Consider the following 16,233-nt stretch of genomic DNA (forward strand, 5'->3'; position numbering starts at 1 on the left):
CTTTATTTGGGAATTCACATTTTATATTTATTCTTTTTAATAAAAATGTCTGGATTAATTTAGTAATACAATTGTCAAATCATATTGTAGTTGCTTTTTGTGAATTGATGTGCAATTTAACTGATTGTATTAAATGGTCAGATATTGTCTCTCATCGATTGGGAGTCCCTGAATTAAATCAAAAATCATATTCTAGCAGACTTTAAGTTGTCAGCAAATATTATATTGTTGCCCAAAAAAATCAATTTAATATCGTATTGTGATAAAGTCTGTGATTTACACCTAGGGGTGGGCAATATGTTGATATTAGATTATGAAGGATTAGAACGTGCTGACAATCTGCCAAATACGAGAGATCGTAGTATCGTATCATCTATAGGGCAAATTCTATCCACTGCTGTACTCTGCTCTGAACAGACGCATCAGGTTTTTTTCCCCCAAACAAATCCCACTACTGGCTAATCCGCCTCATACACCGCCCTAAAGACACGCCGATCAACCAATTATAGCGAATTACAGGCAGTGACGAGGAAGTCTCATCACAAAATGAATCACAAATTCACAGAATGTGTGGAACAAGCTGTAAAATACAGGTATGCGCCTAAAAAACTGTTTAATGTCCCAGGCGCCAGCATTTTAATGAGGGCAGCGCCGTAACTTCACAGAGGCCGTCTTTCTGCCAAATGCTGCCACACACAGTCACACAAGGTGCGTACATCGAATGGTAACACAACAAACCTTTTCAACCACCTAAAAGAGACAGCCTCCTAAACAGTCTGCTGAGAGGAGGAAATCAGCCACACCGCAGCCAGCAGAGACAACAGGGAGCTTTAGGCAGCTTTTTGTTAAATGTCCATTTTACTTAACACCCCATTTAAATACTGTTAAGAAAGGTTATTTGACCTAAATGCTCTGTTATATTTTTTGTCTTTTAAAAGTTGTATGGAAAAGGCAACATTTGATAAAAGACTCTCAGAGTCATTGAGCAGCATGAAGAAGCCAACCAGCTTGCACTGTGCCAGAGCGCATTGGCATTACGCAGCCTTTAACTGTTACAGTAACACACACACACACACACACACACACACACACACACACACACACACACACACACACACACACACACACACACACACACACACACACACACACACACACACACACACACACACACACACACACACACACACACACACACACACACACACACACACACACACACACACACACACACACACACACACACACACACACACACACTTCTTCCTGGCTGAGGTGGAAGGCACAGCGCATTTTCTATTCTTACACTGTATTAGCGGCTAGCGGACTTCCTCCACTCAATAAACTACAGTGATTTTCAGCCTATCATTGTTGAAACAGAGCAGCTAATATTGGTCATGAGAGCAACTATTGTTGCGATGTCTCTCCTGCAGCTACATGCCACTCACCCAGCTCCAGCTTCAGGAGAGTGAAAACTGAATTACTACCCAACGAAGGAATATCGTAATAGTAGAAAATTCGGGTCCAGCCCTATAAATCCACATTCTTATCACCATATAATTAAATTAATGTTCCCAGCATTAATAAAGATTTTTAAACCACGTCAGTTACAGCTCCCGTCAGTCTCCTGTCCTTTGAACATGTACAACACACACTACAGATTGTTTCTGTGACACTGAACACACAGCATCTGCACACAGACACGCGATGATAGTCACATACACCTTCACCTACAAAGGCTCACTGAACCTGCCCACGCACACCTTAATGGTCATGTACCACAGCATGCGGTCATCCAGATCTAAACAGAGCAGAACATGTACTGCGCATGTAACGGAGCTGACCTGCATGCCTTTTTAGTGAAATGACAGTCACACCCAGGAGACCAGAAATATACTGGCCTAGTGCCATTTACAGCTTCACTGGCTGCTGCTAAGTAAATACCTGCAGTGAAACCCAGTCCCCAAACATCCTGTGTCCTGTGAGTTTTTTTTTTTCCAATACTGTTGCACATGATCCAACTAAGGTCAGTCCTGTCCACCATGGCAATCTCAATGGGTTCAGATCTTGGGCAAAAAACTGAAGGACAAGGGGTATCAGTGATCTGAATACGGGGATACGACAATCCACTCTGTCACAGAGCCCAAATTTAATTACTAGATTAAATCCAGAGAATAAAAGAACTGCACTGTGTTTGTTGGTAAACAAAAAATCCAGGGGGTGTTGATAAAATGGTTATAATTAAAGCCCCTGAACACCCACACAGGTGTTTTCAGTTATTCTGGCTGATTAGACCTCTGCTTGGGTTGAAGGTGGGCAGGACTTTGATGAGAATTTATGAGGTCATAAATGTCCGTCTACCACTAAGAATGATAAAGCTGTACTTTGTCTCGCCTTAACAGGTGATCAAAGCTAACAAGAGACTCAGGAAGATGGTAATCAATCACAGTAGACACACCCACACAGTCCTGAGAAGAGGTCTAATCAACCAGGTTGACTGAAAACACCTGTGTGGTTGTTCAGGGGCTTTAAAACTAATTAGAGAATTAAAAACAAACATAAACAAGATTCAAGTAAAGACGAGTTACTAGTTTAGCTTTCCATCACAGACATAATGGTATATACACTCACCGGCCACTTTATTAGATGCACCTGTCCAACTGCTCGTTACGCAAATTTCTAATCAGCCAATAACATGGCAGCAGCTCAGTACATTTAGGCATGTCGACATGGTGAAGAGGATCTGCTGCAGTTCAAACCGAGCATCAGAATGGGGAAGAAAGGTGATATAAGTGACTTTGAACATGGCATGGTTGTTGGTGCCAGACGTCTGAGTATTTCAGAAACTGCTGATCTACTGGGATTTCCACGCACAACCATCTCTAGGGTTTACAGAGAATGGTCCCAAAAAGAGAAAATATCCAGTGAGTGGAAGTTCTGTGGGCCAAATGCTTTGTTGATGCCACAGGTCAGAGGAGAACGGCCTGACTGGTTGGAGCTTATAGAAAGGCAACAGTAACTCAAATATCCAGTGGTTATAACAGAGGAATGCAGGAGAGCATCTGTGAACACACACACCACCTACTTTCTATGCTGTGCTGCAGTATAGGTTAGGTTATAGAAACTGACACACTGATTAAGCTCCAACACTACTTGTCTATTGACATAGTATAAATATCGACAAAGTCTGCATAGGGAGGAGGTTGGTGCATAAATGGGTCAAACAAACACAGGACTTTCTCACAGTGATGTGGAAGAATAAGCCACTGCACAGCCAATGCCTGAGCTCTACTGTGTTCTCAGTTAGATGGATAGCTCTTCCAGCAGAACATGCCAAGACTTCCAGCCAGCAGTACTGTTGTGGTACAGTGGGCTTTCAACCGTGAAGGCTGGAGGATCATTCTGATGTTCTGGCAACTGGTGTTGCTGGTCAGGCAGTTAGCTGATGCGGACAGTTCTACTAGTGGTAGTTAGCAAAGGGAATACAGGGATCTTAAGTGGGTTCACTGTTCATTGACCCCTCGACTGCAAAACAAGTAACCATTGTTGTACTTCATCAATCAAGATGTTCAAATGTTTTTTGAAATGTGGCAATTCTACAGTACAACCACCAACCCCAGGTTTGGCTGAGAATGGGGCGGTTTGGTCTGGCTACACAGAAAACCTGTTGAATGATTTTGCACTAGGTATTGATCATTACAGACACGGATATAAGGCTGGATATACTGTAGTTCCTTGCAATGTGCGTGTTGCAGTTGTAACAGATGCATTAAGGTGTGTTACGACTGATATTAGTCGTGTGCAGCAGGTTCCTCAGTCATTTCACAAAGCCCAGGACTGCCCATTTGCCAGAACATCAGAATGATCCTCCAGCCTTCACGGTTGGAAGCCCACTGTACCACAACAGTACTGCTGGCTGGAAGTCTTGGCATGTTCTGCTGGAAGAGCTGTCCATCTAACTGAGAACACAGTAGAGCTCAGGCATTGGCTGTGCAGTGGCTTATTCTTCCACATCACTGTGGGAAAGTTCTGTGTTTGTTTGACCAATCTATGCACTAACCATTGAAATAAACTTCCAGTCATAAGATTCTTTAAACACACTTAAAATTTACAGATCTCAAACTGGACTTTCTGTTTTGTATCTTCTCACCAAGGCCTAGGCAAAATTACACACATTTCATATCCCGATAATGCTATTTATGTCACGATATAGATTTTTTTTTTTGTAAATCAAATTTATGAGTAGTTCATGTAAAATCACCACAAAGGCCAAAGGCTTATTTCCTATTACACTGTGATTTATATACTTGAAAAATGATACTCATGTTAGATTTAAGCCTGGACCAGAATATTCAAATATTATTTCATTTAAGGTATTCAATTTTCATTTTCGGTGTTCAGATAGGCCTATTAATTTTTTTTTTTTTTTTGCTTTATGTAGGGTATCAATAAAGGCAATATGCAAAGTACATTTCCCCAGTACATTACTAGACTATGTACTGTTTTTAATTGCACTAATGCGTGGAAATACATACATAGTCATACCCCACAGCCCTCTTCTCACATGTACCTGAGGCAATGCTTCCAACAAATGCAGACCCTTGTGTTGTTTTTAATTATTAATGGTGTGTTATTTTCAGTCCGGACACTTGCCAAGGCCTTGGGTAAGGAGAATTAGGTTCCGAATTAGGTTTCGTGAAGACAGAGACATTAAGTTGAATCGGTAAACCTATTGACAACCCAGGAAAAGTCTGCAGGTCTGCAGTATTCTTGAAAATGGAAGTTGGCACAAATGACCATGCACTAAAGCTGCATGCAAGTGTGTATCTACTTTAGATAGGATATTAAAAAAATGTGTGCTTAAAGAAATGACAAGTTTGTTGAAGGGTTCTAAATTGATCAATGGAAATTCAGCAAGAAACTACAACATAACTGAATTATTTTTTTAAACGCTTTAAGAGTTTTTTTTTGCCTTTCATTCCAGATATTTTGTTTGCTATCACTCTCTCACGCAGAAACACACACAACAAACACACCTCTTAGACCTGAAGCGAGCAGACCTCTCGAGGATTGTGCTCCCCTCTGGCCAGTTCAGGGGAGGCTCTAAGTGCTCTGTAATAGCAAGCAATCAGCAGAGATGGATAGAAACCAACGTCTCGCCCTCAGGAAAGAAATATAAATAAATAAGATGAATAAATAAAAGCCCTGTGTCCTCACAACCACATACTGCATTGGGCATGTGTTTTATAATGAATATAGATTGAGAGGTTGAAATATTTATGGTCCAGGGGTGGTGTGAGTTTGGGGTGGGGGGGCTAATGGTGTGAAATCGCATCCCAAGTGGACGGAAATGAAAAAGGAAAATTCCTCTTGGTCCGGAAGCTTCAAAGCAAGTATTTGTGATGCCTCAACTGGGATTCTGTAAAGATGCTTCCAGCAAAATGCCTTAAGGATAACCTTTACTTAATTTTTCTGGTGTCAGAAATCTTAGCTTAAGTAACATTGTAAAAACCATAATCTATTGTAACAAAAAAGACATCTGCATTTAGATACACTTCTTCAGAATTCCTGTGTGATGTCAGAAAACAGCCTCTCTCCAATCAGCATTTACAAATACCTTAACACTTGGTTTCCCCTGAAGTGCTCTATACACCCCCATTACCTAATTTGCTTGAATGAAGCCTTCACCTAAGAGCCATAAACAACTAAAGCCCTCCATTGGTCAGTGGAGAGGTGTCTGGGGACACGGGCTGACTAAGAACAGCCCAGGGGCCAGATGAAGAATAACTGAGTAGACTGCTGCGGAGAGAGAACATATTGTCCCTGACAAGAACAAACATTAGACTGATAAACAAGTGGCTCGGGGTGAGCAAGCGTTTTAGGGAAGCTTGAGAGAGAGAGAGAGAGAGAGAGAGAGAGAGAGAGAGAGAGAGAGAGAGAGAGAGAGAGAGAGAGAGAGAGAGAGAGGGCAAACTGTAAGCAGAATGAGGGAATCAAAAGAGATGAGCCGAGATGAGCACCGACTCCAAAAATAGTCACGCGAGGCCTTGGGAGAGCTCTGAGATTCACAGATTCTCTTTTACATCGTTACCTGGGATCAGCCTCAAGATGTTTTGTGTCCGTGCGACTGTATATAAGGAGAAGGATGTGTGTGTATCAAATGTGTGATGCTTTGCACAGTATAACCTGTTGATATGGGGCATGTAATGAGATAAAAGTGTACATTTGTTGTGTTAATTCAGCTTTGATGGGTCTATGAAACACTAGAAAGCATTGTGGTAACCCTGGTTAACCCCTGGCTCATCAAGGCAACTCAAATGCAATGATCATTACTACGTTGCACACCAATTATGCGGACGGAATAGAGATGAACATGAGACCTAAGTCGACAATAACCACTTTTGCCCTGCAGCACTGAGATTGTCTATCAATAATAATGTGCATGTCATAAAAGCGTCTCCCGGCTCTTCTGGAGATAATAAAGGAACACGTCATCTGAGATCTCTCTTTTCAGAGTTGCACTTCTCCCGGCACTATTGCTACTTAAGAGGCATAAAGCCTGCTTGTCGTCCGACAGAAAAACTGTCCTGTCTTGAAGTAAATATTTTGTCCTGCAGTTGAGGGGCTGTTTCAAACTTAAGTGTTTTAAAGCTTTGTTGGGGGTTAGGGGGCTTAGATGACTGCTGGAGAATATTTTAAAGAGGGAACTTCTGGTGGCGGGCGGGATAAAAAGTGGATAGTCTGTTGGGAGGGTTAAATAATTAAAACAAGAACATGTGGACCCACTAGAGTTAAGTACACTTAGGAGTGCACTCAGAAGTGTTGTGGAAGAGATACCAGATGACAAGTTGGGACGAGGAGGTGCCATGACGATGGTTAACAAACCGCAGCTCTGAATCTGGGTCTCAGTCGGGAAAGACAACAGATTTCCCTTTGTGGTAATAGAAAACATTAAAATAACCATACAGTTCTCAAAGACCTGATTAACAGACTGGTACAAAGGAAAGAGCTGTAATGCTTCTACATTCAAACCTAGAGGCAGTTGATGTGAATATGCTCCATTAATAACTGCAAGAATTACTGAGCTGGTGTCTGGATGCTATGATGCTGCAGCTTGAACAATAAGTGTAAGTGCATTCCACTCATGTGTGTATAAACATAAGAATGTGAACGCAAGTGTGTGTGTGTGTGTGTGTGTGTGTGTGTGTGTGTGTGTGTGTGTGTGTGTGTGTGTGTGTGTGTGTGTGTGTGTGTGTGTGTAGCCTCTCTCTGCCATCAGGATGTTTTAATAGAGTAGTATATTCCTTTGCATTTTACATGACTCTAGGGCACGCTGCTCTCGCCTGTCTGCTCTGTTCAGATCACACGCTCAAATTGGAGCACAGAATGGACTGCAGGTCTTCATACTATCCAGCTCTATAATCTGTTGTGCGCCTTTGTGCGTTCACAGGCATGTGTGCATACTTTACATGTAGCCCCAATATTAATACAGCACTTTTAGAATCATACTGGATCTGCTAATGTCTGACCCACACTAAAAGATTTTCCAAATCTTAGCAGATATTGAAAATGTGAGAGACCCCACACATAATGACATGTCATGATAAATTAAAGAATTTTGTTTCTATAGACCTTTTTTAATGTAATTTCCATTGCTAGGCAACAGCCTTGGTCCTTGTTAACTTCCTAATGTCATTCACACACACTGCAACAGGAAATAAACTAGGACACATTTAGAATGTTTATGTTTACATTTTTGAAAAGGTCTACAGTGTGTAGAGAACACCGATTTGGCCAAAACAGCACACCATGCACTAACAGATTCATTCATCAACAACCACAGTCCAAACTCTCCAAACCTTAAATCTCCCACAATTAAACGTGACTTAAGACAAAACAAATGTTTACGGCACTGGCAGTTCTGTCTATAAAAAAATATGTCAGCACACAAAGCGACCTTAAACCTGACAAGATGGAGGGCTCTGAAAGATCAGGCTCACCTGCAGTTACAGCTAGCCACCAAAGAGGCTGCTAGAAACAAGATACCACAAATCTTACGGATTATGACTTTAATCAAATCAATTTAGCCATGCTAGCATGTGCTGTGGACTGGCATGAAATATTGTACACACATTCATGATCCCCAGAGGACAAAACCTACTTACTTTACTGAACCCCTGAGTTTTCATCAGGTGCCTGCAAGGTTCACTTTTCATGGTTTTAAGTGACATACTGTATCTCAACAACTATCGAATGGATTGCCATGCACTTTGGTGAGGTAGTTTATGTTCCCCACATGACTATTAATGTTGGTGATCCCCTGACGTTTCATATAGCACCATCATCTGGTCAAAATTCAAATGAGAATAAATCAGAATAAAACACGAACCGATTCGTACAGGAAAGACATTTTCTTTTAAACCTTTCCCCTGTCCTCCTGGCCCTTACACGTGTAGAACAAATTGTTATTCTGTTATGGATCTGACAGTAACAAGCACATTAGCATGCCAACATTAGCATTTAGCTCAAAGCACGGGGTGTGTACAGCATCACAGAGCAGCTAGACTGTGGACTCCTATTCCTTCATTACCAACTTAAGACATCAACATATCAACTGTACATTTTCTAGAGCTATAACATTATTAACAAAATGTCAGTCTAATGAAAATACAGCTAACAAAAGAATGGGCAAACATTTACATTTACATCGCTATCTCTGATACTTGTGACTTTGCGAAGAATAAAAAACACCACAAACTGTTTTTTTTTCCAGAAAGGCTGCAGTAACTGCAGATTGGTGGGACCAACTTTTGGCTTCTGATGAAATAATGCTACCAAAGCCGTGGTTTCTGTTTCTTTCATTCCCTCTCTACCAGTGACATCTCCAACCATCCAGTCTGATGCATGTCTTTGTTTTCACAACAGAGGAACAAGTCTCTGAGGCCCTTTCTCACACTTCTACTCTCCCACGCTCCCGTCAACTTCTGTATTCTATACAGCCTTAAGTCTCTGAACTATTCATGATGTTTTCTTTAGAAAAGCCAGAAATAATCCTTTATCACTCAATACTTAAAAACAAGATTACAAATTTAATTTCATTCCAGGTTCACATCTTCAGGGTGTAATATTCACCTATTCTTGACATGGACAACAACAACAAAAAATAAAACAGCAAAAGGGGAAAGTATTACTGTAAAAGAGATACACTTCCCATTTCTTGTCTGAGAAGTATAAGAGCAGATCAGGCCTGAGAGAATATCGGGTATGACAAGCGGGAGGTTATGCTGAAAATTAAACCAGAAACAAACAAGACATGGTTGATAAAAACTGACTAGGGCTGTGTGATATAAAATATATTTTGCGCAATATTTTAAGGCTATATCGCAATACACAATGTGTACAGTATATTTCAATGTTGAAACTTCTTCTATAGCACTTCATAAATGCTCAATTTTACCCTTCAATGCAAACAATCACACCAGCATGATGATACAAGCAGTATAGCAGATGAACAATACGGACCGCAAATTTTCTTGAGCCGATATGACTTTTGCTTCCTCAATTTACATCATAAAAACAAATGTTACAAGTCTCAATTTAAAAAAAAGAATGTTTTTTTGAACTTAAAAAAGGTCTCACCAGCAATACAGAGTTGCATGTGGATGCCTGTCTGTAAATAACGGCTGGGAAAACACTATCGGCAAACGAAGCAGCCCGCATCGGCCGATACCATAAATGTAAAAAGCGTAAATATCGGCCGGCTGATGTATCGGTCTATTAATATCAAGTAGCTGCAAAATGTCTGCATTAAAACATTCTTCTTTATATTCATTAGTGGTTTCTACTGGAACAATTTAAAATGTGCATGCAAAAAAGGGGAAATCCAAACCTTGTTAAAATTAATAAAACTGCTTATTTATTCAAAAAGGCAACTGCACACATATAAGCTTTTAACTGCTGTTTAATGAACAATACTATGTGTAGTTATCCGCCTCTTTGTTGGAAGTCTGTTCACTCTGAATAGTCTTGCATACATACTATACAACTGACAGGAACTTTTCAACATCAGATCTTACAATCCTGTGAACACTATCAGTAAAAAAAAATCCAGCTCTGCCCACTGGGAGGGCTTACAAGTCGGTGAGGAGGGCTAAGGGCTAGGTAAAAGCTAACACCTCATCACCTATCACATAACGCATGAACTTCAGCTGCAGATCACCAGTCACAACTGCATTATGGTCGGCAACATCACAATTTTCAGTTTCGGATTTTCACTTTCATTGAGCTAACAGGACACAGCCTCCTTTGGGCGGATAGAACAGCTGATGATTCCAGTAAGACCAGGGGTGGGGACTTTGCATTTGAGTGAACACGGTTTGATGTACAGACACCTCTACATTCACTACCAGTGTATAAACTTGCTTTGGTGTTTATTTCGCTCTCAGAACTCTTTCCCTGTTTCCTGCTGCCTTCAAGATATAAACACACGCTTCATTCATTACACACACTCGCCCAGTCTGGACGGGAGTGTATATACTGGTTGGCAAAACGCTGGTGGCTTAAAAAAAAACCCAGTAACAATATACAGTCGATGTCCATGATATGGTCATTTAATACATCCCATGAAGAACAATCGTCCACCCCTACCTTAGACCCTTTACTTCATTAATCAGGATCTAATCTATTATCAAAGCTATTATGAGAAATAAATATTGTACCCAGCACTGCTCACACTGAAACTGGCATTAACTGTAGCTTGCAGGCTCTATGAGCACTGAGAAAACCAGAAGAGCCATTGATTCTTATGTTTCCACATGAGAGAGCAGTGAACTCAACTGTATGACTGTATGAGAGCGAGAGAGGGAAGAAAGACCGAGGGGGTTGTAAAAGAGATCAGATGGTGGAAAACCGAGAGACAAGGACAGAAAAAAAACAGACCGTGTTAACAAGACAGACAATAAAGTTTAATACCCTTGTCAGTCTCTAGCTGAAATACTCCTCAGTCTTGTAAGGAACATGAAAGAGTGAAGTAAGTTACATCTGAGCCTACTGCGTTTTATAGAAATAACAATAGGGATTATGTATTTTAATACAGACACAAACACACCATTGTAAAATTAGACATGTGCTGCTATGTGTTTCCGTGTGGGAGAACATTTACGGGTATGCGTCTTTTAACTTAATGCAAATTTAATGAGACTTGCCCTGCCTGCCTGAAGTAAAGTGCTGCCAAATCCTCCCATCCCCGCTGACAGGGCGAGGAGTGAGTGAAGAACTATTAAACAGACTAACAGGATAGACTTGTCAGACAAAAGGAAGCATCTGAGACTGAGGAAATAAAATAAAATCATAAAAAAGGGAAAGATGAGATGGGCAGGATGATTGAAAGGTTGTCAAATAATCAAGTATTATCATTATTATTGTTAATCAAGAGTTATTTTTGGCTTTAATATACGCAAGAAATAGGCTACTCCTTTGCCATTGCCAGTAGAAGAGTATGCTTTTCTGTGTTTTTCCTGTTGTTTCACGTACGTCATGAATGTAAACAAATAGCCTCACATTGTCAGACATACTATATCTCCACAGTGCCATGTCACAATCGTTTGGGTGGTGCTAAGCCCCGAATGCAAAAGAGATTGTGGAGATAGCGAAAGGGGAGGACAATGCCGTCTGACGACAGGCGTTATGGTGTCTACAACTAGCTAGTGAGCCTAGTAAACGAGCATAAAGGAGACCAATGAAAATGTTATCGTTGTAACTTCCTTTATATATTTGTTATTTATTCAGTCCCTCTTTCAAATTGGTGCCAGCTAATTTATAATACTGTTTGATCGCCGGCTGAGCAGAGATGGACGGAATTTGTGGCTGAGATGACAAAGAGTTGCAGAAGTTATCGACAGAGGTGACTCGCATTATAGCATGACGCCGAACAAGGGGTGATAATGAGCGCATCCATTCAGGTGTCACGTTTCCATCACCGTTGATCAGAGCTGGAGCCGATAAATACCAGTGACTACTGCAGAGTCATTTGTCCGGCGAACGAATGGTGACTGTAACCTTTTCCACTAAAGACAAAAGCCAGATGTTAGTGGGTGTTTGTTTCTGTCCAGTGGGAAAAGAGGCTTTACTTACTTAACAGTGTCTTAACAAGCTGTAGAAGTGAAAGTTACGCGGGTGGATGTTGATTTCACAATCTCTGATGACAGCTGTCATCTGTAAATTTACTCAGCTCTAGCTAAATCTGTGAGTTGATCAAACAACAACAGAAAAAAGTGTCTGTACATTTACAAGTGAAAGACTAAAAGTGTTTTTTATTTTAAGAAATTAAAAAAACACCACTCTGTCGCCTGTTTTGTGGGCTGTGTGTTTTCTTTCTGTTAATAAATAGGAAAACGGAGTGGTACATTTCTACATCAAACCTAGCTGAACGTCAGTTTCAAACAGGCAGTTGAATCAATCCAACATGTAGTACCAAATGTTTTTAATCCAGGGCTCAACAATTGTACTATTTCCTCCTGTTTGAGTAAGGCTTGAACTGTTTTTTTTTTCTGGAATTTATTGACGATAAGAAAAGCAATAGAAAAACAGCAACCCTATCCTTTCTGTTTGGTTTGTAAACACATCTCTTTGCTTCAGCCCCTGACATCAAACAGAACAAGCTAAATCTCCAGTTGAGTATCTGTCTTGCAGTGAGCAACTTTGACCACCTAAAAATATCATCTGTATGCAGCACTCTCCCTCTTCACACTAAATTGAGTGGCTGAACACAACTCAATTCACAGAGTCTAGGTAGAGTTATATTGATAAATATTAAATGGGATACTTTTATTGCACGGAGCTTGTCGTGTTTGTTGTTTCAGAAGTGTGCATCCTGTACTTACACAGCCAACTAGAGGGTGAAGAAGTAAACCTTCATGCAAAGAAGTAAACCAACAGAAATAGTACACAAGCCACAAGAAAAAGAAACAAAAAAGAGAGAAAGGAGAATAAAACACTCCTCCGTCTTAAATACTGTGTGGATTTCACCTGGAGCGATCGAAGAGGTGTTTTATCTTCTTTGGAGCTCTAAAAAGCTTTTTTTTTTTAAATGCCGGAGCGTCTTCTTGATTCAATCAATTATGTAAGGGTGTTGTGGGAATAAATAAATAAGTGAATAAAACCCATTTTGAGTAGAAATGCTCTTATTGCTGCACAGTTTCCATGTATGCCCTCTGGCCAAGCAGCAAAGGAACATGTGTCCCATTACAGAGTGGGAACTGCATGGACGAGACGAAGCCATCACTTTGTAAATAAAAGTGAAAACATACAGATGCTACACTGTTGTGTGGGCAGTACTTTATTTTAATTATAACGTATCAAAGTGAACACAGCATTCTCAGCATCTTTATTTCATTGAGCTTTTGGATTCTGATTCTCTTTGTCTGGAATCGTCTATCAGGTTACAGACAGTGACTTCATCTGCATCTCCCTGTCCTGTTTAACCCCTCCACAAGATTTAGTGATTTCATAAGGTCCGTGTGTGTGCGTGACAATATGTGTAAAAGAGAGAGGGAATAAGAGTGAAAGAAAAGAGAGTGTCTATGTGTTGATTTATGATGCTGTATTGGTAATCAATATGGTTCTTTTAAGTCATTTAGATGCGGTGATTGATACTTGGAGTGGTCAGCATATGGGCTGGGAACTCGAGCTGCAAGTCTGACCGTTCCCATATGGGTAATACTATCTGCGCTGAAACCAGTGCATCTATTGTTTGTGCTAAAGTGAATTAGCTGGAAATAAAAAGCTGGAATAATGAAAAAGCACATGTCAAAAACTGGAGCTTTTCTTTGAAGGAATTAAAGGAGCTTCTGAAATAACTAACTTGCGTTAAAACATCTGAAACCTCAACTTTAAAAAGGGGTCATCTAATCTTCTTCTTATTTAGTTCCTACAGACTATGAAGGGCCGCACAGTTTACTTTGGGGGTGTTTCTTGTCTCTCTTTCATGTGCAGGTTGATTTGACAGGAGGGTTAGATGAAGATAAGAACATACAGAGTCCTCTCTTTGGTCGTCTGTCAGCGGACAGAGACAAGACTCCCTCCGACTGACATACTTTACCTCCGGCCAGGCACGGGAAGAAAGGTAGCTACTTTGATTGAGCTTTGATTAAATGTTGTTAACAATGCACAGAACTGGTTTGGCCTTTTCCTAACTTGGCCGGCACACGGGCCGCCGGGGCCACGGACAAAGACTACAAAGAATGCCCGCATGTGCTTTTAGAAACACAAGATAGCTAAACTCAGACAAGCTAGTGGTGAATTAAACTGTCATGTCTTGGGTTCAACCTTGTGGTGCTTATTACATTGTTGTTTTGAAGCAGGTCGGAGCATAATAAAAGACAACAAAATGCATGTTGGGGAATGTAAACTTTATTTTCTCCCAAAAATTCAGCAAACGAGCATCATTTTTAATTCTGGAATTCGCAAAATAAATACAATAGAGAATGTATTCATAAACATTAAAATCATCTTTGCAAACTATAATTTTTTTGTTTGCAAAAGTGCAGATTGTTTATTATATGGGTTTTTTTTGGTGAGTGGACAAAGGGTAACACTGCTCTGAGTGTTTTCGTCTAAACCTGTGTTAACAGCCTGTGAGGCTGATCCAAACTATTAGAAAGGAATGTTTCATCCGGGCCGATGAAAGACAACAAGTACATTCATCTTATCAGCTCCTGGTGATCAGGACGGATACTCAAAACCCTGCATGGGGAATCAGAGCCCCGCTGACAAGGAACACACACACACACACACACACACACACACACACACACACACACACACACACACACACACACACACACACACACACACACACACACACACACACACACACACACACACACACACACACACACACACACACACACACACACACACACACACACACACACACACACACACACACACACACACACACACACACACACACACACCATATATATATTGCTATAATCTCAATAATGAGTGACCAACTACTTACGGAAGTTGATGACAGTCAAAATAGCCCCTCTAAGAAATAATTCACACAACAATGGCTCTGTTATTTCAGCTTTAAACCCTCTCCAGTTCTGGCATCGTTTTGAGTGACATTCCACTAAAAAATTGCATGATTTTAATTTTTTTCGGTTTGAGGTCTCGATTCGATTTCATTTTCGATTTTAAATTTATTTTCCATTTGTCAGACTATCAAGGCTTGATTCGCAAATTTCAAAATATCATTGGTTTTTATATCCTGACAACTGTCATTTACATTTTCACATTATTCTTTAAAAAAAAAAAAATGTAATTACTAACTGCCATATTTTTGAAATGTACCATACCAAGGCCATAAAGTCCAATTTAAATAATTCATATAAAAAAGGGGAATCACCGATGCTGCTTTTCATCTCGATAACTGAAATTGAAAGCTCATTATGATTGATTTTCGGTTTAGAATTGAAATCATGACACCCCTAAATCACACCTATGTGCAGCAATAGTCTACTATTAACAACAAAAAAATTAAACGTTAAAACTTTTAGGCAGTCACATCATAAATTACATTCTGAGCTCTCAAACTGCCAAATAATTACAATAGGTTGTCTATGCTAGTGCAGATATATTGTGTTGCCAGTTTAGTGAGTACACATGCAGGTAAATGGAATGCAGTCTAATTCAACAGGCTTGCACTACATGAAGGTTATTATGTACAGTGTGAGGTTTCAACTTTACGGTGACATTTGTGGCGTTGCTAAATTTTTTTTATTGTATTGTATTGTTTTATTGTATTAAACTGTTACTTATATTAAGTCTAACCCATTTATATCAGTGAGGATAGGATTTAGATTAGATTGTAGTAGTTTTAGGCGTAACTGGTAACTCAGTTCATAGAAGTTATTGCTCTCTCCATGGACAAGATTTATATGTATATATTTATATTTACAAAGAACAAATAAAATATCTAAAGTAAAAGAATAAAAATGATGGCTGATTGTCATTGTGTTGACTGAATTTCTTATAAAACAGTAGCTCTTATTGTTGAAGTAAAATAACATTACATGGCAGTGTAGTCTCCAATAAACAGTGAAGGTGCACAAATGTGAAACATGCATCATTTTACATGTTTCACATTCGCTGTACCAGGTGTCTCATTGATTATTTTGGACAAACTGTAACAAAAGGCCATCTGAACACAAACAGCCATGCTCACAC

The sequence above is a fragment of the Echiichthys vipera genome (assembly GCF_963691815.1).
Source record: "Echiichthys vipera genome assembly, chromosome: 2".
In the NCBI taxonomy this organism is placed as follows: Eukaryota; Metazoa; Chordata; class Actinopteri; order Perciformes; family Trachinidae; genus Echiichthys; species Echiichthys vipera.